Source organism: Coregonus clupeaformis, chromosome 15 (assembly GCF_020615455.1).
Source record: "Coregonus clupeaformis isolate EN_2021a chromosome 15, ASM2061545v1, whole genome shotgun sequence".
Taxonomy (NCBI): Eukaryota; Metazoa; Chordata; class Actinopteri; order Salmoniformes; family Salmonidae; genus Coregonus; species Coregonus clupeaformis.
Window position 1 is genome coordinate 37,548,937 of NC_059206.1, and position 25,499 is coordinate 37,574,435.

The window sequence follows — 25,499 nt, forward strand, 5'->3', positions numbered from 1 at the left end:
CACAGCTTCCTCCGAAGCTGCCTCCTCTCCTTGTTCGGGCAGGCTTCGGCATTTATCGTCACCGGCCTTCTAGCCGCTGCCGCTCCTCATCTCATCATTCCATTTGTTTTGTCTTGTTTATTACACACACCTGGTTCACATCCCCTCATCATTACCTGTATAACTGTTCCCTCTGCCCCCTTGTCTTTGTGTGTGATTGTTTATTGTGGCGGATAGTGAAGCTCGGTGGAGCTCCGTGTATTTTGTATCACCGGGATATTTCCCTGTGTGCCTTGTATTTTCCAGTGTGCCTGTTTGGAGTTGGAGTGTTTTTTGACGCATTGCTGCGTAACTCTGAGTTCACGGAATAAAGCTTGTTATTCCGTGATTTACCCTCCTGCGCCTGACTCCTTCGACATCACCTCATCACATCTATAGTCAACCCTCCAATCAGAAATTGGGAGAACACACATTTAGAATGCCTGAAGCTTTAACAGTACTTGAGTGTTTGTTTTTGTGTTCGTGTGAACCCGCACAAGTGTTAAACTTCAAGAATATTTGATAAGAGGGAGTAGGCCTAATATCTGTACGATACAATGAATTTTGTGTTGTTTGTGTTGTTGACTTTTGTGATTCGAGTTCTAAAATAAATTGTGGTTAATCACAATTAACTAATGCCATCAACTTTGCAAATAGCACTGCTGGGGGATTTGAAAAGTCATAGTCAATCAATCAATAATATAATAATACTTCTAGCAAAAATGCTAATATTTAATTTACAATCTGTAGAAACTATGAGAATCGAAAGGTTCAGAACTTTTGTGAAACATCACAGCACGGTTGAAAAATACATGGCAATTAGAAATCCAAACTGGATGGTGTTAAGAGCTAGATGGGAGGGGTTGTGTGGAGCTGAAGGGTGGGACTAAAAACAACAAGATAACTAATGTCAAATATACTGGGTCTGTAAAATGTAAATATTTTCTGAAATTTTGTGAAACAGCAGAGCTAAAAATATATGTCAAATAGAAATCAAAACTCTTCAGGAAAAAAAAATAGATAACTATTGTAAAATACATTGTCTGTAAAACGTATATAGTATGTATGAGCTGGAAGTAGAAGCCTAAGTGTTGTTTTCAATTAGTTTGCTCCAATTAGGGGAGGGGTGGTAGGGTTAGGGGAAAATAAAAAAGGGAAATATATTTTAAATGCCATTAACTCGATTTAATTATTTTAATAGTTTGACATCCCTACGAAGTATATTTTTGAAAGAAAAACATTTTTGGAAATTGTTCAATTTGACATGTATCTTGAAACTATTTCCGCATGGGAAATAGTGGTGTCTCTGCTATTTAAAATCCAATCAAATCAAATTGTATTTGTCACATGCGCCGAATACAACAGGTGTAGACATTACCGTGAAATACTTACTTACAAGCCCTTAACCAACAATGCAGTTTTAAGAAAATAGAGTTACGAAAATATTTACTAAATAAACTAAAGTAAAAAATAACAAATAACACAGAAATTAACACAATAAAATGCAAATAGTCCAGGTGGCCATTTTATTAATTGTTCAGCAGTCTTATGTCTTCGGGGTAGAAGCTGTTAAGGAGCCTTTTGGACCTAGACTTGGCGCTCTGGAACCGCTTGCCATGTGGTAGCAGAGAGAACTGTCTATGACTTGGGTGACTGGAGTCTTTGACAATTTTTTGTGCCTTCCTCTGACACTGCCTAGTATATAGGTCCTGGATGGCAGGAAGCTTGGCCCCAGTGATGTACTGGGCTGTACGCAGTACCCTCTGTAGCGCCTTACGGTCGGATGCCGAGCAGTTGCCATACCAGGCGGTGATGCAACAGGTCAGGATGCTCTCGATGGCACAGCTGTAGAACTTTTTGAGGATCAGGGACCCATGCCAGATCTTTTCAGTTTCAGCTTAAACCATTATTGCTGTCGAAGGCTGCCGACTTCGGGGAAATAGCCAATACATTAGCATCTGTGTTGGGGCGTGAGGGAGGCCTTATCTTAACTGCCAGATGATCTCTGAAGCATCAACTCATCAGCCATGTGCCTCTGCATCACCAATAACCTCATAGACACCACATGAGATGCTGTCACCAAGCGAAAGTACAGAGGTGCCGACATTGTTTGAGTGTACAACAGAACAAGTATCAAGCTGGGACCTTTGTTGCTAAATCAACAAGGCTGCCTCTTTAGTATGACATGTGGATTTAACAACGATGCTGAGGAATTACACAGCAGGAAGCAGTGTGTCCTGAAATCTGCACGTTCACTTAGCTTATTACCCTGTGTTTTGGGCGGCTTCAATGCGTTTCTGGAGTCCTATTCTAATCTGTTTCTTCCCTTCACATGGCATGCTCCCGAGTGGCGCAGCGCTCAAAGGCACTGCATCTCAGTGCTTGAGGCGTCACTACAGAACCCCTGGTTCGATTCCAGGCTGTATCACAACCGGCTGTGATTGGGAGTCCCATAGGGCGGCGCACAATTGGCCCAGCGTCGTCCGGGTTTGGCCGTTGTAAGCCGTCATTGTAAATAAGAAATTGGTCTTAACTGACTCGCCTAGTAAAATAAAAAATATATACAAAATTAGCCTCTGGATAAGTCATACTTGCAAAGCATGACCAATAGATGAAAATAAAAATGATATTCACTGTGGTTCCTGTGAAGGTGCCAATTAATTTAAGTTTCAACTTCATCCCAGCCTTCTGGGTCAGGAGGAATCATTATGTTTCATTGTGGAGGTAAAATAAGAGTTATTTATACCAGTTGAAACATGTAAAACCATGTCTTGCCAACCTGGGTCTCACCGTACATATTTGTCAGGAAATAAGGAAGTGAGATCCAAACTTTGTTTTGCTTAAACATGGTCATTTGTTTTAACTATAACTCAAGTTTTCTATGGCAGAAATTACAAATGGTCATAATATATTACTTTTTTCACTTAGGCAGCAGCTAGCAAATCACATTAAAATACTGGGAGGGGGAAATAAAGCAATGAGCAAGATTGTACTAGTTGGCTGACTGCGAATAATACAATTATTCAGAATGATATATAATAAATGCCATTGAGCAGACACTTTTATCCAAAGCAACTTACAGTCATAAGTGCATACATTTTACGTATGGGTGCCCCGGGAATCTAACCCACAATCCTGGCTTTGAAAGTGCCATGCTCTACCAACTGAGCCATACAGGACCACAGAATGTCTACCCAAGTGAGGATAGAGGAAGTTTAGAATTATCAAGAATCACCACAACTTTTAGGGAAAGGGGGATACAGCTTTGAAAAATTCCATCAGAATATGATTAGTCCAAGTCAAATTATCGCTCTGTCATGCTTCACCTTATGTACACTACCGTTCAAAAGTTTAGGGTCACTTAGAAATGTCCTTGTTTTCGAAAGACAAGCAATTTTTTTGTCCATTAAAATAACATCAAATTGATCAGAAATACAGTGTAGACATTGCCAATGTTGTAAATGGCTATTCTAGCTGGAAACTGCTGATTTTTTATGGAATATCTACATAGGCGTAAAGAAGCCCATTATCAGCAACAATCAGTCCTGTTTTCCAATGGCACATTGTGTTTGCTAATCCAAGTTTATCATTCTAAAATGATAATTGATCTTTAGAAAACCCTTTTGGAAATATGTTAGCACAGCTGAAAACTGCATCAGCAATTGTGGGTTCGATTACAGGCTCAAAATGTCCAGAAACAAATAACTTTCTTCTGAAACTCGTCAGTCTATTCTTGTTCTGAGAAATGAAGGCTATTCCATGCGAGAAATTGCCAAGAAACTGAAAATCTCGTACAAAGCTGTGTACTACTCCCTTCACAGAACAGCGCAAACTGGCTCTAACCAGAATAGAAAGAGGAGTGGGAGGCCCCAGTGCACAACTGAGCAAGAGGACAAATACATTAGAGTGTCTAGTTTGAGAAACAGACGCCTCACAGGTCCTCAACTGGCAGCTTCATTAAATAGTACCCGCAAAACACCAGTCTCAACGTCAACAGTGAAGAGGCGACTCCGGGATGTTGACCTAGGCAGAGTTGTAAAGAAAAAGTCTATTTTCTGTGTTCTTTTGCCCATCTTAATCTTTTCTTTGTATTGGCAAGTCTGAGATATGGCTTTTTCTTTGCAACTCTGCCTATAAGTTCAGCATCCCGGAGTCGCCTCTTCGCTGTTGACGTTGAGACTGGTGTTTTGCGGGTACTATTTAATGAAGCTGCCAGTTGAGGACCTGTGAGGCGTCTGTTTCTCAAACTAGACACTCTAATGTATTTGTCCTCTTGCTCAGTTGTGCACCGGGGCCTCCCACTCCTCTTTCTATTCTGGTTAGAGCCAGTTTGTGCTGTTCTGTGAAGGGAGTACTACACAGCGTTGTACGAGATCTTCAGTTTCTTTAAAATGTCTCGCATGGAATAGCCTTCATTTCACAGAACAAGAATAGACTGACGAGTTTCAGAAGAAAGTTATTTGTTTCTGGCCATTTTGAGCATGTAATCGAACCCACAATTGCTGATGCTCCAGATACTCAACTAGTCTCAAGAAGGCCAGTTTTATTGCTACTTTAATCAGCACAACAGTTTTCAGCTGTGCTAACATAATTGCAAAAGGGTTTTCTAATGATCAATTAGCCTTTAAAAATTATAAACTTGGATTAGCAAACACAATGTGCCATTGGAACACAGGACTGATGGTTGCTGATAATGGGCATCTGTACGCCAATGTAGATATTCCATAAAAAATCTGCCGTTTCCAGCTACAATAGCCATTTACAACATTAACAATGTCTACACTGTATTTCTGATCAATTTGATGTTATTTTAATGGACAAATAAATTGCTTTTCTTTCAAAAACAAGGACATTTCTAAGTGACCCCAAACTTTTGAATGGTAGTGTATATTGCTACAGCTGCACTTAGATTACCTGAGACATATTATTAACTTATTGTATAGAGGATTATTATCACCACAATCATTATCATTATTTGTATAGGCTGAAAGTTTGACCCAGTGCTGGCCTACTTTATAAGGACTCCCTAGCTCACACTCCATGGTTTCCATGGTACTCTGGGGTTTCCCCGCCTTCCTGTGTCACAGCTGGTGTAGTCCTGAGGGAAATGAGAGTCATTTTTGGGTGGCATGTGACTCATATCTCTCCCTCTGGTTAGATCTATTAGCAGAACATTAAATGTAAATGAACTCATTAAATCCACTTATATAATTTTATGACATTACTGAGTGGCAATTGTATTGAGAAATAAAAGTGTACTTGAAAGTTTTAATCATATCAGTGCTCACTCTGACATTTCATCTCTGAAGATCTGAACCAGTTTTATTAGAGAGATCTTTCATTCACATATTCATCCCAAATATAATCTTAAAAGGAGCTAGTATTTGAGGACTTTTGCAAGGAACTGGTTGCTCCTGTTTGTTTGAGTCCCGGGCTATACTCCTAACTCCAACTCCGATGTCCAAGTTTTGCACTTCAGTAAAATGTGTATAAGCAGTGTCACTAAGAAACAACTTTTCCTAACAGTCATATTTTGTCAATAGAACATTCACAGGACTGCTATTGTAGAAGCTTTGAGAAGGGTCATAAATAATTGCACCTATTTCTCAATTCTGAGCCAAATGTGAAAAAAGCAAGGAGAAATATAGTTTGACTTCTAACTTCCCAACAATACTGAGCAAATATAATGGTAGCATTTTACTTTACAGAACCACAATCCCTGTTCTCTCTATCTCTCTTCCACTTTTAGATAGATGGCTTTGTTCAATGTTCCATGGTTTGTTTTTACAATATTCAGCTCAATATAAGATTGAATTACATATTTTTAAGCTTTTCAATCCTGTCTTTCCTTTTCCGTAAAACTCATCCATGATGGGTGTAGTGGAGTGCCCTAACGTTATGATAATGTCTAATTAATCGGGTAATTAATTATGGAGTATAAAATATGGATTTATTGATATTCTATAGTAAACAGGGCACCACCTATCATTTAAGTCGATAGGAAACTTTCTTAGCAAGTAAGGATAAACCGTATGTATCACAATTATAATATGAAGGTTCTGTAGGGTTCTTTTAATGACAAGTCAGATTCAAAATCTAAGAGACTGTCAGAAGGCGACGGTGAAATGCGGTAGGCGAAGTCAAACGCAGGACACAGAGCTTACTGGAAACATACTTTACTTGAAAGTAACCAGAGAAGAATACCATCTCCATACAAGGAGGAAAACAACCCGCACACTAACACTGCCGAAGACGAATACAATAACACACAACACACAATGCACGACAGGGGGTTAAATAGGGGAAACAATACAACATAATGGGGAACAGGTGTACACAATCAGGACAAAAGAAGTCAAACACCGAAACATAGATCGGTGGCAGCTAGTACTCCGGGGACGACGAACGCCGAAACCTGCCAGAGCAAGGAGGAGGAGCAGCCTCGGCTGATTCCGTGACAGTACCCCCCCACCCCCCTTGACGGGGACGGCCAGGAGGACGCGGAGCAGGGCGTGTCGGATGACTCCGGTGGAAGTCCCTCAACATGGAGGGATCTAGAATGTCCCTCCTGGGGACCCAGCACCGTTCCTCCGGACCGTACCCCTCCCACTCCACGAGATACTGCAGGCCCCCCGTCCGACGCCTTGAATCCAAGATGGAACGGACTGAGTACGCCGGAGCCCCCTCGATGTCCAACGGGGGCGGAGGAGCCTCTCGTACCTCATTCTCCTGGAGTGGACCAGCCACCACCGGCCTGAGGAGAGACACATGGAACGAGGGGTTAATGCGATAATACCTGGGCAGTTGTAACCTATAACATACCTCGTTCAATCTCCTCAGGACTTTAAAGGGCCCCACAAACCGCCGACCCAGCTTCCGGCAGGGCAGGCGAAGGGGCAGGTTTTGGATCGAGAGCCAGACCCGGTCTCCTGGTGTATACACCGGAGCCTCACTATGGTGGCGATCGACGCTCGCCTTTTGCCGCCTGATGGCACGCTGCAGATGGACATGCGCAGCGTTCCAAGTTTCCTCCGAGCGCCGAAACCACTCGTCCACCGCAGGGGCTTCGGTCTGGCTCTGATGCCAAGGTGCCAGAACCGGCTGATAACCTAACACACACTGGAAAGGCGTCAGGTTAGTGGACGAATGGCGGAGGGAGTTTTGGGCTATCTCTGCCCAGGGAATATATCCCGACCACTCCTCTTGCCGGTCCTGGCAATATGACCTCAGAAACCTACCCACATCCTGGTTAACTCTCTCCACCTGCCCATTACTTTCGGGGTGAAAACCTGAGGTAAGGCTAATCGAGACCCCCAGACGTTCCATAAATGCCCTCCAGACTCTAGAGGTGAACTGGGGACCCCGATCAGACACTATATCCTCAGGCACCCCATAGTGCCGGAAGACGTGTGTAAACAGGGCCTCAGCAGTTTGTAGGGCAGTAGGGAGACCTGGCAGGTGAATGAGATGGCAGGCTTTAGAAAACCGATCCACAACGACCAAGATCGTAGTGTTCCCCTGGGAGGGGGGAAGGTCTGTGACAAAATCCACCGATAGGTGAGACCACGGCCGTTGTGGAACGGGTAGGGGTTGTAACTTCCCCCTGGGCAGGTGTCTAGGTGCCTTACACTGGGCGCACACCGAGCAGGAGGAAACATAAACCCTCACGTCCTTGGCTAAGGTTGGCCACCAGTACTTCTCACTAAGGCAGTGCACTGTCCGACCAATACCCGGATGACCAGAGGAGGGTGACGTGTGAGCCCAGTATATCAACCGGTCGCGAACCTCGAGCGGCACGTACCTCTGACCCTCTGGACACTTTGGAGGAGTAGGGTCGGAACGTAACGCCCGCTCGATTTCCGCATCCACCTCCCACACCACCGGTGCCACTAAACAAGACTCCGGGAGTATGGGAGTGGGCTCAATGGACCTCTCCTCTGTGTCATATAGTCGGGACAGGGCGTCTGCCTTAGCGTTCTGGGACCCTGGTATATAGGTGAGCTTAAATACAAAGCGGGAAAGAAACATTGACCACCTTGCCTGGTGAGGATTCAGCCTCCTCGCTGCCCGGATGTACTCCAGGTTACGATGGTCAGTCAGAATGTGAAAAGGGTGTTTAGCCCCCTCAAGCCAATGTCTCCACACCTTCAGGGCTTGAACCACAGCCAGCAGCTCCCTATCCCTCACGTCATAATTGCGCTCCGCCGGACTGAGCTTCTTAGAATAGAAAGCACAGGGGTGGAGTTTAGGTGGCGTACCCGAGCGCTGAGAGAACACATGGCCGATCCCAGCCTCGGAAGCGTCCACCTCCACCTGGAATGCCAAAAAGGGATCCGGATGCGCCAGCACCGGAGCCGAGGTAAACAGGTCCTTCAGACGTTTAAACGCCCTGTCCGCCTCAGCTGACCACTGCAGGCGCACCGGACCCCCCCTTAGCAGAGAGGTAATGGGAGCTGCTACCTGTCCAAAGCCCTGGATAAACCTCCGGTAGTAATTGGCAAAACCCAAGAAGCGCTGCACCTCCTTTACCGTGGTGGGAGTCTGCCAATTACGGATGGCAGAAACGCGGTCAATCTCCATCTCTACCCCTGACGCGGACAACCGATGTCCCAGGAAGGAGATGGACTCCTGGAAGAACAGACATTTCTCCGCCTTCGCATACAGGTCATGCTCCAAGAGTCTACCAAGCACTCGACGCACCGGGACACATGCTCGGCTCGTGTAGCGGAATATGTTAGAATGTCATCAATATATACCACAACACCCTGTCCATGCAAGTCCCGGAAAATCTCGTCCACAAATGATTAGAAGACTGAAGGAGCATTCATTAACCCGTATGGCATGACGAGGTACTCATAGTGACCCGAGGTGGTACTGAATGCTGTCTTCCACTCATCTCCCTCCCTAATGCGCACCAGGTTGTACGCGCTCCTGAGATCCAATTTTGTGAAGAATCGCGCCCCGTGTAAAGACTCCGTCATACTAGCAATCAGAGGGAGAGGATAGCTGTATTTGATGGTGATCTGATTTAGACCACGGTAATCAATACACGGGCGTAAACCCCCATCCTTCTTCTTCACAAAAAAGAAACTTGAGGAAGCAGGGAAGTAGACGGCCGTATGTAACCCTGTCTTAAAGATTCGGTGACGTAGGTTTCCATAGCGGCCGTCTCCTCCTGAGACAGAGGATACACGTGACTACGTGGAAGCGCAGCGCCCACCTGGAGGTCTATCGCACAATCCCCCTGTCGATGAGGTGATAATTGAGTCGCCTTCTTCTTACTGAAGGCGAGAGCCAAATCGGCATACTCAGGTGGAATATGCAAGGTGGGAACTTGGTTCGGGCTTTCCACCGTCGTTGCCCCTACGGAAACGCCTACACACCGCCCAGTACACTGATCAGACCATCCCTGGAGAGCTCTCTGCTGCCATGAAATGTTGGGGTCATGAGCGGTTAACCAGGGAATCCCTAACACCACGGGAAACGCAGGAGAATCAATCAAATACAAACGTACTATCTCCTCATGACCCTCCTGCGTTTTCATCCGGGAGGTGCCGTGACCTCCCTAATCAACCCAGACCCCAACGGGCGGCTATCTAGGGCATGAATGGGGAAGGGCACATCAACAGGTACGATCGGAATCCCTAACTTATAGGTGAACTGGCAATCAATGAAATTCCCAGCTGCGCCTGAATCTACTAGCGCCTTATGCTGGGAGTGAGGAGAAACCTCGGGAAACACCACTTTAATACACATATGATCAGCAGAGAGCTCTGGGTGAGTTGGGTGCCTACTCACCTGGAATGACTCATCAGTGCGTCGCCCACTGCCTCGATTCCTAGGAGGCCCTCCCCAGCACCGACCAGCAGTGTGTCCTCTGCAGCCACAGTTGGTGCAGGGGACGGCCTCCCTCCTGGTCTCCCTCCTGGTCTCCCTAGCACCAGCACCCCCGAGCTCCATAGGGGTCGGCTCGGAAGTGCTGGGGGATGGAATGGACGGCCCCGAATCCGAACGGTTGGTGTCCCTGCAGGCTAATTCCCGACGCACGTCCTCCCTCAGGCTGCATCTGTAGTGGTCGATGAGGGCCCTCTTATTCCATCCTGTGTTGGCTGCTAGCGTCCGGAAGTCCAGCGCGAACTCCTGCGCGCTCCTCCTCCCCTGTCTAAGGTGGAATAGACGCTCACCAGTCGCTTTACCCTCTGGGGGATGATAGAATACTGCCCGGAAGCGGCGGGTGAACTCCGCATAGCTGACCGTAGCGGCGTCTATCCCACCCCATTCGGCGTTGGCCCATTCCAGCGCCTTGCCGGACAGACAGGAGATGAGGGCGGACACGCTCTCGTATCCCGAGGGCGCCGGGTGAATGGTTGCTAGGTAGAGTTCAACCTGGAGTAGTAAACCCTGACACCCGGCCGCGGTGCCATCATAAGCCCTCGGGAGCGAGAGCCAAATCCCACTGGACTCCGGAGATGGACCGATGGGTATGGCTGATGGTGGTGGTATCGTAGGATGAGGTGTGGGCAAACCTCCACTCTCCCATCGCCTCAAGGTGTCCATCACCCCTTGGATGGTGGTGCCCAGGTGCTGGATCACGGCCTCTTGTTGGGTTACACGCTCCTCCAGTGCTCCCCTGAGCGCGGACGATCCTGCTGACTCCATCGGAAGGTGTGTTATTCTGTCAGAAGGCGACGGTGAAATGCGGTAGGCGAAGTCAAACGCAGGACACAGAGCTTACTGGAAACGTACTTTACTTGAAAGTAACCAGAGAAGAATACCATCTCCATACAAGGAGGAAAACAACCCGCACACTAACACTGCCGAAGACGAATACAATAACACACAACACACAATGCACGACAGAGGGTTAAATAGGGGAAACAATACAACATAATGGGGAACAGGTGTACACAATCAGGACAAAACAAGTCAAACACCGAAACATAGATCGGTGGCAGCTAGTACTCCGGGGACGACGAATGCCGAAACCTGCCCGAGCAAGGAGGAGGAGCAGCCTCGGCTGATTCCGTGACAGAGACAGTGATATTATTTTATAATATGGAGAATAATTATTATAAAAACAAGGTAATGCTACAGTACAGGATAAATGAATCAGAGACAGATTATGGCAAAATGATAAGCAATGATGAAGTAGTTAGCAAGGGGAAGGGAGAGGGGAAAGGAGAGGATAGTTTCTTTTAACTCAAGGATAGGACAAGCAGTTATTTCACTATGATTCTAAACGAGACAATGCAGGGAATGTAAGAGAGAGATCGCCTAAGCAGTATTGAGGGACACACAGCTTTACACGCTCAGACCAATAGGGATTAAAGGAGTGAGAAAAGGCAGCATTGAAAGTGTTTACGTGGAATTCAGTAGTAGCTCAATCTCTGGTCGGATTCCCAAACATCCTTTCAGTGCGAATAAGGGAGAAGGTACCTGTTCAAACAATTCCAAGTTGGTGTCTTCGTCCAACTGAGATCGAAGCGAGAGCAGAGGACAATTGTTCAAATTGTAAGGGCGCTTTCCAGTTACCAACTATGCTGATGTCTGAGCAGCAGATTTCGGTCGGCCGTGGCTATTATTCGTGCAAAGGTTTTATAGTACAGTTCGAATGGACAGTGAGGGCGGGGCTAGGTGCTGAGACTTCTTGCCTGATTGGCTGAAACATTCCGTGGTCTGGCTTAGCAGGAGATGCACACAGCCCCAGGGAGGAGAGTCCCTTTACTTAGGGAATGTAATATTGTTCCGTTATTGATGCATAAATCCTTTGTATAACCGGGAAATGTGGGTCATTGTTAAGGGCATAATGTTCCCTCCATAATGATACAAAACATGGCATTATCTTGAAATTGAAGTTATTCACAATTGGGAAAATACAAAACATAATTAAAGGAGTGGCTGGGTTGTGTAATGTCTTTTAATCTCTACCATTGGCATGCCGATGGGTGAGTAGATGTGTATTGGGTACGGTCTGCCAACTGCCAGACATTTGGAATAGGACTGGTCTTTCGTCAGCGCGACGTCCCTATATGGGTAAGCATTTACAATATATAAATGCAGACCTTAGCCATGGCATTTGCCATTCAATCGGCAGAAATGTGGTTATTTTAAAGTCCTGATGTGGATATGCAGTTCCCTGTTGTATTTATCCTTCTCCATCTCTTTCCCTCCTCTCTTAATTATGTTTTAATCAATAATGACAGAGAAAGAGAAAATAACCTTCAAGCCAAAAGTTTCCTCAATGCCTAATGACAAATAAGTTATAAATAACGATAGAGGCATTCATGCACTTTACAACATTACATGGGGCAGGGGTTGTTAGTTTGTGGGCTATCACTTTTTCCCAGCACACAATTTAATGGTGATAATACAATTTCTGCCGAGTACAATTCACTATGCCTTTAGAGAAATACAATCGATTGTTATGGAGCATTTCATTGTGCTGTGTTCTCGTTTTTCAATGCACATTGTTATCTTTAAATGGCCACTGCAGGGTATAGTAGTACAAGTAGTACTGTAATATTATAGCCATATTTGCAATATGAGATTTTAAGCCATTTAGAGCAATTGTGTAATGATATCATGTTGTTATTACATTTCCTCAGAAACAACAGGCTCTAGCCTCTGCTATAGAAATCAATTTGATCTTGTGAAGATTTCTACTTCAACGAGTAGGCAACTCTAGACATTCTGCTTACTCTGGACCAGGCCCTAATCCCCGGTACTCAAAAGCGGCTGCATAACCACTTGATATGGCTGCTTGGCTTCCGACCGCAAGGCGCTACAGAGGGTAATGCGTTCGGCCCAGCACATCACAGGGGTCGAGCTCCCTGCCATCCATGACCTCTATACCAGGCGGTGTCAGAGGAAGGCCCTAAAAATTGTAAAAGACTACAGCTACCCAAGTCATAGACTGTTCTCTCTGCTACCGCACAGCAAGTGGTACCGACGCACCAAGTCTGGAATCAACAGGACCCTGAACAGATTTCTACCTCCAAGCTATAAGACTGCTAAATAGTTAATTTATTCGGGATCGGTGTGCCGTATACGGGACGGTTGAGTTAACGTGCGCTAATGTGATTAGCATGACTCACGCCTAAACTGCAATATTATATTGTGGCCTTTCTCTTGCATTTCAAATATGATGGAACAAAAAATAAATAGAAAACGCGTTTTTTTGGTTTGTAATATCTTTTACCAGATCTAATGTGTTATATTCTCCTACATTGATTTCACATTTCCACAAACTTCCAAGTGTTTCCTTTCAAATGGTATCAAGAATATGCATATCCTTGCTTCAGGTCCTGAGCTACAGGCAGTTAGATTTGTGTATGTCATTTTAGGCGAAAATTGAAAAAAAGGGTCCGATCCTTAAGATGTTAATCAAATAGCTACCCGGACTATCTGCATTGACCCCCCTTTGCACTAAATCTTTTGGCTCATCACAAACGCTGCTGCTACTGCTTATTATCTATCCTGTTTCCTAGTCACTTTACCCCTACCTATATGTACATATCTACCTCAATTACCTCATACCCCTGCACATCAACTCTGTACTAGTACCCTGTGTATATAGCCAATTTATCGATACTCATTGTGTATTTATTCCTCATATTATTATCTTTATATTATTTTTATATTTTTCTCTCTGCATTTTTGGAAAGGGCCCATAAGTAAGTATTTCACTGTTAGTCTACACCTCTTGTTTACGAAGCATGTGACAAATAAAATTTGATTTGAAACATATTCACGCCATAATACATTAGACTTCCTGTGAGCAATTATACATCATAGTCACAATTATAAAACCAAAACAAGTCAAAAACAGGATCAGAGACAAAATAGCACTTTTCCTTTACCATGAGTAATATAAACTCCAACAACAAGCATAAATAGAGACCCACCAGTGCAATCAAGATTTCACATATTGAACACAGATGTTATTCTCAGCCAATGGCATGCTGTGGTTCATGAGTCTGTCAACCTCTGCATGCCTCGGACTAATTAAGCATCTCAGTAAATTACATGCTAGTGTTATCTGTGGGGGTCTTTGAGCCCAGGATAAATATATGTTACCACTAAGCCAATAATTGGAATTTCAAACCTAATTTGGCATTATCTCAACTTCCTGAATCCAGACAGAATTTCACGTCATGTCGACCTGTGTAGGTTGGAGATTAAGAAAGGCATTCATTATTCACAACATGCCAACTGATTGCTTTCTCGTCATACATTGGCTGGAAATGTAGATGTGAAGCCATCCAGTTCAATGATGTGTGCCTGTATGAATGCAGAATGATGTTTTGAGGAGCGGGCATTTGAGGGAAAGTAGCCTATACTATTTGTGGCTTCAGCCGTTGTCATATCTTATAGTTTATGTCATAGCTTATTGTTAGCTCAAACACAATTAATGGTCCTCAACAAATTCCATTCCCTTGAGAGACAATTTGTCAACTGTAGACCTCACTCTGTGTTAAAGAGACGCATTTGGATCCATGAGCAATAAGGTACCAGTGGTGTGTATTCATGGTGACCAAGGGAAGAATAAAAAAACAAATATATATATATATATATATATATATATATATATATATTTTTTTTTTCCGTCTCTCTGTGTTTTCATAATTTTCCGTCAATTTGCAAGTGGCTGAATCTCACCTGAGGAATCATCTGAGCGAGGGAAACAGCGCCTCTCTGTCTCAGTATGTGTAGCCCATGTATCTGATGCTGTCTGGAACAAAAGAGTATGACATGTTGCTGCCGTAGCATTTGATTGATTGATGCCAGCAAGCATTTGGCCTCCCTTGATGAAAAAATTATAAAATAATTTGCCAATCAGCATTGAGCTGAGCTTGACCTGGCGCAGCAAAACGCCCCCCAAAGGGAGGCCAGTTTGGATTTGGCTTCACTCAAATAAATCACATCCTGAGTAAAACGTCATCATTGTCAGAAAAACGTGTCTGTTTCTGGTCTGCTTGTGTTGCTGTCCTGCAGTAGCTAGCTTGCTAAATCAGCCATTCCCTAAGCCATGGATGGAGATGGGGATTTGAACTTGTGGTTTTTACTTAATTCTCTGTACAGGCCAATGTTAATGACGACGATTCTGAACTAACCATAAATTCATAATTGTGCCACTGGTCTGAGACGATTGAAGTTCAACATATAGCCTAGATGTAGCCTAGTAGGCTCACGCTAACTAGCTAGCTAACTTAGCTGGTTCATTGTTGGCCATGCGAGGAAATTAGGCTATCAAGCATTTTAGCCAGGTAGCCTATGAAAACAAAAATTAATGGCGAACAGACCATTTTGCCAAAATAAAAGAGAAGAGGACGGCATTGGTCCCCAATTTTGTTTTTACTTGCGCATGCAAGCACGCACACACACACACACAGAAATCAGAACCATGGACTGCCACATGATATTTAGCAACATTGATTGGACTAAATTGTTTTTGGTATGTTTAAGTTCGTTTTCAACGTATTAATCTGAGCATATATAGCCTTGTTGATTTGATGATGAAATGGTGCTGGAATAGCAGAGGCAGTGCTCCCATTGTCTTTGTGCTGACTTGCGGTAACTCTGCGGTTGTAAATCAGTAGTTGTTTAGTAAAATTTCGAAGAAAAAAAAACATAACCTTTTTGACCATACTGTCAAAGTCCACAAAGCAAATATTGCATGTAAAAAACAGTTACAGTGGGGAGAACAAGTATTTGATACACTGCCGATTTTGCAGGTTTTCCTACTTACAAAGCATGTAGAGGTCTGTAATTTTTATCATAGGTACACTTCAAAAAAAAATCCAGAAAATCACATTGTATGATTTTTAAGTAATTATTTTGCATTTTATTGCATGACATAAGTATTTGATACATCAGAAAAGCAGAACTTAATATTTGGTACAGAAACCTTTGTTTGCAATTACAGAGATCATACGTTTCCTGTAGGTCTTGACCAGGTTTGCACACACTGCAGCAGGGATTTTGGCCCACTTCTTCATACAGACCTTCTCCAGATCCTTCAGGTTTCGGGGCTGTCGCTGGGCAATACGGACTTTCAGCTCCCTCCAAAGATTTTCTATTGGGTTCAGGTCTGGAGACTGGCTAGGCCACTCCAGGACCTTGAGATGCTTCTTATGTAGCCACTCCTTAGTTGCCCTGGCTGTGTGTTTCGGGTCGTTGTCATGCTGGAAGACCCAGCAACGACCCATCTTCAATGCTCTTACTGAGGGAAGGAGGTTGTTGGCCAAGATCTCGCGATACATGGCCCCATCTACCCTCCTCTCAATACAGTGCAGTCGTCCTGTCTCCTTTGCAGAACAGCATCCCCAAAGAATGATGTTTCCACCTCCATGCTTCACGGTTGGGATGGTGTTCTTGCGGTTGTACTCATCCTTCTTCTTCCTCCAAACACGGCGAGTGGAGTTTAGACCAAAAAGCTCTATTTTTGTCTCATCAGACCACATTACCTTCTCCCATTCCTCCTCTGGATCATCCAGATGGTCATTGGCAAACTTCAGACGGGCCTGGACATGCGCTGGATTGAGCAGGGGAACCTTGCGTGCGCTGCAGGATTTTAATCCATGAAGGCATAGTGTGTTGCTAATGGTTTTCTTTGAGACTGTGGTCCCAGCTCTCTTCAGGTCATTGACCAGGTCCTGCAGTGTAGTTCTGGGCTGATCCCTCACCTTCCTCATGATCATTGATGCCCCACGAGGTGAGATCTTGCATGGAGCCCCAGACCGAGGGTGATTGACCGTCATCTTGAACTTCCATTTTCTAATAATTGCGCAAACAGTTGTTGCCTTCTCACCAAGCTGCTTGCCTATTGTCCTGTAGCCCATCCCAGCCTTGTGCAGGTCTACAATTTTAGCCCTGATGTCCTTACACAGCTCTCTGGTCTTGGCCATTGTGGAGAGGTTGGAGTCTGTTTGATTGAGTGTGTGGACAGGTGTCTTTTATACAGGTAACGAGTTCAAACAGGTGCAGTTAATACAGGTAATGAGTGGAGAACAGGAGGGCTTCCTAAAGAAAAACTAACAGGTCTGTGAGAGATGGAATTCTTACTGGTTGGTAGGTGATCAAATATTTATGTCATGCAATAAAATGCAAATTAATTACTTAAAAATAATACAATGTGATTTTCTGGATTTTTTTTAGATTCCGTCTCTCACAGTTGAAGTGTACCTATGATAAAAATTACAGACCTCTACATGCTTTGTAAGTAGGAAAACCTGCAAAATCGGCAGTGTATCAAATACTTGTTCTCCCCACTGTAACTGTTTTTTACATGCAATATTTGCTTTGTGGACTTCACCGGACAGATGTTGATCTTCGGTTTTGTAATGAAACAAATGTATGTGTAGTTTAATTTATTCTGCCACTGTGTGACTGTTGTCTTTTTCTTCTCACAGCCTTATTGTATATCACGGTGGTGTATGAACAAATGGGTTATAGAGCAAACAACGCAAATATCACAACATAGGTTGTAATATGGCTTTTTTACTGGCTTGGCTTGGCTTCCCCAGTGATTTTACCCACGCACCGCTACTGTAAGGTACTCTCTGCTGCAAAAGATTGTCAATGTGACCACTCTGCTGCTCTGTACAGCTTGGCATCAGAGTAATACTTGAACTGAAAGATGTCCGATACAGTATGTCCGATAAATAAAGACTAACGGTTACAAAGAGTATGTCTTAAATCAGTAGTATATAATTACAAGATAAAACTTGCATCACACTTCACACCTTACCAGTAGAGAAGCAGATCTCCAATTGCCCATTGCTACCCAAGCTTGTTAAATCAGTCACACTGTGTGCGTTCCACCAGAGTTTCAGATTTGAATGATGTCAGAGTAAGCTGCACCACACGCAGCACAACAGTACATGTTGACAACCAGGAAAGGGAGCCCACATTCACATCAACAAACACCATGCATATCTCCTCAGTGCAGCTTTTCAGCTGGGGGTTATGACGACCAGGGCATGGGGATAGAACTGTGACAGAGTGCTGCTAGCAGACCATTTCTGCCCATCCACACAGCCCAGGGGAAGGAATTAGACCTAAATTGAAGGGAGTATCTCTGTTATGCTGGGGTCTGCGGGACGCTGGCTTCAATAAAATCAAATCAATGTTTATTGGTCGCATACACAGATTTGCAGATGTTGCTGCAAAATGCTTCTGTTTCTAACTGCAACAGTGCAGTAACAATATCTAGCAATCACATAATCCAAAAAGAAAGACATTAAGAAATATCCGACCGAGCAATGTCAGAGTCCGGAATATATACACAGTACCAAAAGTAAGTGGACACCCGCTCGTCGAACATCTCATTCCAAAATCATGGGCATTAATATTGAGTTGTTCCCCCCCTTTGCTGCTATAACAGCCTCCATTCTTCTGGGAAGGCTTTCCACTAGATGTTGGAACATTTCTGCTGGGACTTGCTTCCACTCAGCCACAAGAGCATTAGTGAGGTTGGGCGCTGATGTTGGGCGATTAGGCCTGGCTTGCAGTCGGCGTTCCAATTGGGGTTGAGGTCAGGGCTCTGTGCAGGCCAGTCAAGTTCCTCCACACCGATCTCGACAAACTGTTTCTGTATGGACCTCGCTTTGAGCACGGGGGCATTGTCATGCTGAAACAGGAAAGGGCCTTCCCCAAACTGTTGCCACAAAGTTGGAAGCACAGAATCGTCTCTAATATAATTGTATGCGGTAGCGTTAACATTTCCCTTCACTGGAACTAAGGGGCCTAGCCCGAACCATGACAAACAGCCGTAGACCATTGTTCCTCCTCCACCAAACTTAACAGTTGGCACTATGCATTCGGGAAGGTAGTGTTCTCCTGCCATCAGTCAAATCCAGATCCGTCTGTCGGACTGCCAGATGGTAAAGTGTGATTGATCACTCCAGAGAATGTGTTTCCACTGCTCCAGAGTCCAAAGGCGGCAAGCTTTACACCACTCCAGCCGACGCTTGGCGTTGCGCATCATGGAAACCCATTTCATGAAGCTTCCGACGAACAGTTATTGTGCTGACGTTGCTTCCCGGGGCGGTTTAGAACTTGGTAGTGAGTGGTGCAACTGACGCGCTTCAGCACTCGACGGTCCCGTTCTGTTAGCTTGTGTGGCCTACCACTTTGCGGTTGAGCCATTGTTGCTCCTAGATGTTTCCACTTCACAATAACAGCACTTACATTTGACCGGGGCAGCTCTAGAAGGGCAGAAATTTTACGAACCGACTTGTTGGAAAGGTTGCATTCAATGACGGTGCCACGTTGAAAATCACTGAGCTCTTCAGTAAGGGCATTCTACTGCCAATTTTTGTCACTGGAGATTGCATGGCTGTGTGGTCGATTTTATACACCTGTCAGCAACGGGTGTGGCTGAAACAGCTAATTTGATGGGGTGTCCACATACTTTTGCATATATAGTGTGTGTGTGAATATACACTGCATTTGGAAAGTTTTCAGACCACTTGACCTTTTACAGCCTTATTCTTAAATGGATTTTAAAAAATTCTACCATTCCTCTCTGCAGATCTTCTCAAGCTCTGTCAGGTTCGATTGGGAGCGTCGCTACACAGCTATTTTCAGGTCTCTCCAGAGATGTTCGATGGGGTTCAAGTCTGGGATCTGGCTAGGTCACTCAAGGACATTCAGAGACTTGTCCCGAAGCCACTCCTGCGTTGTCTTGGCTGTGTGCTTAGGGTTTATGTCCTGTTGGAAGGTGAACCTTCGCCCCAGTCTGATGTCCTGAGCACTCTGCAGCAGGTTTTCATCAACAATCTCTCTGTAATTTGCTTCATTCATCTTTCCCTCGATCCTGACTAGTCTCCCAGTCCCTGCCGCTGAAAAACATCCCCACAGCATGATGCTGCCACCCCCATGCTTCACCGTAGGGATGGGCCAGGTTTCCTCCAGACGTGACGCTTGGCATTCAAGACAAAGAGCTCAATCTTGGTTTCATCAGACCAGAGAATCTTATTTCTCATGGTCTGAGAGTCCTTTAGTTGCCTTTTTTCAAACTTCAAGCGGGCTGTCATGTGCCTTTTACTGAGGACTGGCTTCCGTCTGGCCACTCTACCATAAAGGCCAGATTGGTGGAGTGCTGCATTGATGGTTGTCCTTCTGGAAGGTTCTCCCATCTCCACAGAGGAACTCTGGAGCTCTGTCAGAGTGACCAACGGGTTCTTGGTCACCTCAATGATCAAGGTCCTTCTCCCCCGATTGCTCAGTTTGGCCGGGTGGCCAGCTCTAGAAAGAGTCTTGGTGGTTCCAAACTTCTTCCATTTAAGAATGATGGAGGCCACTGTGTTCTTGGGGACCTTCAAGCTGCAGAAATGTTTTGGTACCCTTAATCAGATCTGTGCCTCGACACAATCCTGTCTTGGAGCTCTACGGACAATTCCTTCGACCTCATGGCTTGGTTTTTGCTCTGACATGCACTGTCAACTATAGGACCTTACAGGGACAGGTGTGTGCCTTTCCAAATCATGTCCAATCAATTGAATGTACCACAGGTGGACTCCAATCAAGTTGTAGAAACATCTCAAGGATAATCAATGGAAACAGGATGCACCTGAGCTCAATTTCGAGTCTGAATACTTGAATAAGCAAAGGGTCTGAAAACTTTTGTAAATATTATATTTCAGTTTATTTTTTATATATTTGCAAAAAATTATATAAACCTGTTTTCACCCCCCAGCTCCCCGTCTCCCTCTCCCACTGAGTCTGACTCGCTAGTAGGTCTACTAGCTAGTGGAGGTGCCGGTGTTGATGCTGAACTGGCGGGATTAGTATCGCCATCAGGAACAGTTTGCCCCTCACTCCTCTCCTCAGGCACTGACAGTTCTCTGGCTCGTTCTGGGTGCGATTCACCATCATGCTCTAGATTTTTGGACTTTAAAAATGTCAAACTCGATTGCCTTTTCTTATACATTTTTTATTTGGCTTTCCCACCATTCAAATTCAGTAGAGACTAGGCTACGTGACGTGATTATGTAGGGATCTCTTCATTAGCTGACTACCACTACCAAGACCTGTTTCAAGATCAGTTACTTACCCCACTGGCCCTCCCCATAACCTCTATGTAAAATAAGAGAGCATGTCTGGAAACAGTGTGGCAGGATAGGATGATTACATAGAAGGATCACTATGCTTTTACATGATGGTCTTTCTAGGGGGAAGGAGAAATAACGAAGAGGCAACTTGATTTAATGCTGATCACTTTTATCAGAACGTCTACAGTGCAAACAGTGAAATAATTAATAAATCATGACGTGAGAGGTACCGGATCTGGGCAAATAAGTGCCGAAACAAACAAAGTCAAATCTGAGAGGTGTCGGATCCTGTTCCGGCAGGATCCGGCTCACATTAAGCACTGGCTGTAATGTAACAAAATGTGGAAAAAGTCAAGGGTTCTGAATACTTTCCGAATGCACTGTATATACATATACAGTTGAATTCAGAAGTTTACATAAACTTAGGTTGGAGTCATTAAAACTCATTTTTCAACCACTCCACAAATTTCTTGTTAACATACTATAGTTTTGGCAAGTCGGTTAGGACATTCCAGTGGGTCAGAAGTTTACATACACTAAGTTGACTGTGCCTTTAAACAGCTTGAAAAATTCCAGAAAATGATGTCATGGCTTTAGAAGCTTCTGATAGGCTAACTGACATAATTTGAGTCAATTGGAGGTGTACCGGTGGATGTATTTCAAGTCCTACCTTCAAACTCAGTGCCTCTTTGCTTGACATCAAAAGAAATCAGCCAAGACCTCAGCATTTTTTTTGTAGATCTCTACAAGTCTGGTTCATCCTTGGGAGCAATTTCCAAATGCCTGAAGGTACCACGTTCATCTGTACAAACAATAGTACACAAGTATAAACACCATGGGACCACGCAGCCGTCATACCGCTCAGGAAGGAGACGTGTTCTGTCTCCTAGAGATGAACATACTTTAGTGCGAAAAGTGGAAATCAATCCCAGAACAACAGCAAAGGACCTTGTGAAGATAATGGAGGAAACAGGTACAGAAGTATCTATATACACAGTAAAACAAGTCCTATATCGACATAACCTGAAAGGCCGCTCATCAAGGAAGAAGCCACTGCTCCAAAACCGCCGTAAAAAAGCCAGACTACGGTTTGCAACTGCACATGGGGACAAAGATCGTACTTTTTGGAGAAATGTCCTCTGGTCTGATGATACAAAAATAGAACTGTTTGGCCATAATGACCAGAATTTGGAGGAAAAATGGGGTAACTTGTAAGCCGAAGAACACCATCCCAACCGTGAAGCACGGGGGTGGCAGCATCATGCTGTAGAGGTGCTTTGCTGCAGGAGGGACTGGTGTACTTCACAAAATAAATGGCATTTTGTCGTTGCTTATTTGAGCTGTTCTTGCCATTATATGGACTTGGTCTTTTACTAAATAGGGCTATCTTCTGTATACCCCCCTACGTTGTCACAACATAACTGATTGGCTCAAATGCATTAAGAAGGAAAGAAATTCCACAAATTAACTTTTAAGAAGGCACACCTGTTAATTGAAATGCATTCCAGGTGACTACCTCATGAAGCGGGTTGAGAGAATGCCAAGCGTGTGCATGTGTGTGAACCGAGACTATTGCTTTGAATAACACGTTATGAATTAGTAGGTCTACAATCTAATGTCAGAGAATAGTTGAACGGAAATCATGGCTTTCATGGGGCTTTCATCAAACTACATAATGATATGTAATAAAATATACATTTTCTTTAAATACACAGTTTACTCAATTGTATGTGGATTCTTTGATATGGAGGGAGATAAAGCTGCTGTAGAAAGACTGATTTATATCAGCCAGACGGCTTTCTCTCAGATACCGAAGAAGTCAGATAGAATGTTCCTTTTCATAGTTTCCATGGAAACAAACAAATCTACACTTTCAAGACAAGGGAGTAGGTGAATAATGGGGCTGCTTTATCCATGTTAAAATCACTAAAGCTTTGGAAATCTACAAAGTTTTGAGCTCCTTCTGAACCGACATCAATTATGTGGTCATTTGTCAAACTTTGGTTAGATAAGATGGTCACTTTTGAATACCTAATATGTGATTTGGACCTTCAATTGCCCTAAAGAAAATTATAATTATCTGAAACCCTGAGTGCTTAGTCTTGGCATTCTGATTCACATTCTAAAGTGATTAGATTAACCTTTCACAATATATTGTCTATAATGTATTTCATAATTGTAATCTAGCTAAGTCATGGCTAAAATGATTCACAAATATAATGGTCTCTAAAATACATACCTTTCCAATCTTTAACCTCTATAACTCACCATACAAATGCCAACGTTCCCTCCATTTAAACTACTTTTTGACACTTTATACTTTTGTTCTATATTCAGGTTTTGAATCTGAATGGACTTCTATTACTGACAAAATAGCAGTAATACTGTTCCACTTCTCTCTAGCTAAGACATTTTTCTGAGAAACCTGCCAAGACTGTCAAGACCTTTAACTTTTTGCTTTGATTTTTCCTGAAATCAGATTTACCTTGGCCCACTGTCTGCTCAGCACTGGGGATCAAATAGTCAGAGAGGCAGGCCTCAGGGCACCTGTCTGATGGATGACAGGGGGGTGGGGCAGGGTGGTGGCTTGGGTGTGTGGGTGCGTGTGCGTACATGCATGCATATGTGTGTGTGCATGCATACCTGTTCATATGTGGGTGTTTTTATAGTTTCACTGCAGCTGCCCCCCAACTGAGACCAGCACTCACCCAGACACCTCTGTCACTGCAAGGGGGTTGGATCTCTTGAGCTCACCCAGACATAGATTACACTGAGACGCCCCTTTCATTCCTACTGATGCATCAGCATGTAGAGATTGTCAAGATGTGTATCCAATCTGACTGTAGGTAAAAGTAGAATCTTTTCCATTGTCAAATGTAGCCAAATCCCCTTGATTCCTCCATGGCTGAGCAATTCTGTTCCTCCATCTCATGACACAATAAAGTTCAGGTATTAGACCTGAAAGTGGAGACAATTGGATGTGTCATTTGACAATACCTGGCTTTTTCTGAGCTCTGCAATACTTGGAAATATGACAATACTTGTCTTCTTCTTAGCTCTGTAACTTGGAAATATGGAAATTGATGTCTGTCTCTAGACTGTAGTGGAAAGTTACCATTAATATTGCATCAGTAAAAAGATACTATTCTGTATCAAGTAAAAGTGTTTTGCAGGCAGATTTCTGATTTTGAGAAAGAAAATTATTAGAAACTGTTTATAATCTGATGTGGTTTATTTATGGCATTTCTAATTTCAATGCCTTCAATATCACATTAGCATTTCTCTATAAATAACTTTTCTTTGTCACTATACATTTTTAATTCAAGGGAAATACAATATTCAATCTCAAAATGAAAATGTTGTTGCATGACTGTTGCCAGCTGCTTTCGACAACAAACGGACAATACATTGAATGCATGCTCACCACTAAATTGGCAGTGTTATTTATGAGACAGGTATGGGCTCCAAAAGAGAGGAAAGAATAGAGAATCATTAAAGTCCTTCTGGTAAGAATTCCAGCTCACCCAGACAGGATGTGCTTGACAAAGGAAGCATAGTTGATGCATCCATTGGCGTCCTCTTGGCCCGCCAACAGACTGTCCACCTCATCCTCTGTCATCCTCTCCCCCAGGGTGGCCAGCATGTGATGCAGCTCAGCGCCCATGATGGTGCTGTTGCCCTGCTTGTCAAAGACCCGCAGGCCCTCGACAAAGTCCTCAAAGTTACCCTGGTCCTTGTAGCGGGAAATGTGCTGCATCATGGGCAGGAAGGTCTCAAAGTCCACCAGCTTGCTGCTCATGTCCTCCGGCGAAGGCTTTTCCAACACCTTCAGGACGTCGGTGTTGGCGGGGTTCTGGCCCAGTGCCCGCAACACATTGCCACACTGGGCAAACAAGATCTTCATCTTTCCCTTGGGCGTGTGGTCGAACAGGGTGAGGGCCTCCTTGAACTCCTCGATCTGGTCGGCGCTGTATTTGAGGGAGATGCTTTGGGGTCAAAGTCGGGCTCCTTGGGGGCCTCGACCACAGGTTCGGGGGTCGGCATGGGCTTGGCAGCAGGTGCATCTTCCTTGGCGGGCTCTGCCTTTTTGGGCTCAGGCTTCTTAGCTTCCACCATTTTGGGGGCCATGGTGCTGAATGCGGGGGGGTTCCAAGGTGAGCGAGAGTGTGAAGGGAGGGAGGAGGCTATTCCTAAAGCTTTTATATCTACTTCGCCTGGGAGGGGAGATGGGGCCGATAAATAAGGTCCTATGGCACACTATAAAAGGAAGAAACCTGAAATTGATCCTCCTGTCTGTGACGTAAGAATGAGGTATTGCTCTCAGCTGCTATCATCAAGCCGACTGGCCTCTCCACTGTCATTAGCCAGGGTCCAGCTACATTAGCCCAAAATGCCCTGTCTCACTGATGGGTGCAGACAGGAATT

At 44.3% G+C, this 25,499-nt stretch overlaps 1 pseudogene; it reads right to left on the reverse strand.

The window, feature by feature from the left end:
* Positions 1 to 24,594: 24,594 nt before the first annotated feature.
* LOC121583318 lies at positions 24,595 to 25,202 on the reverse strand (annotated as a pseudogene).
* Positions 25,203 to 25,499: the final 297 nt, after the last annotated feature.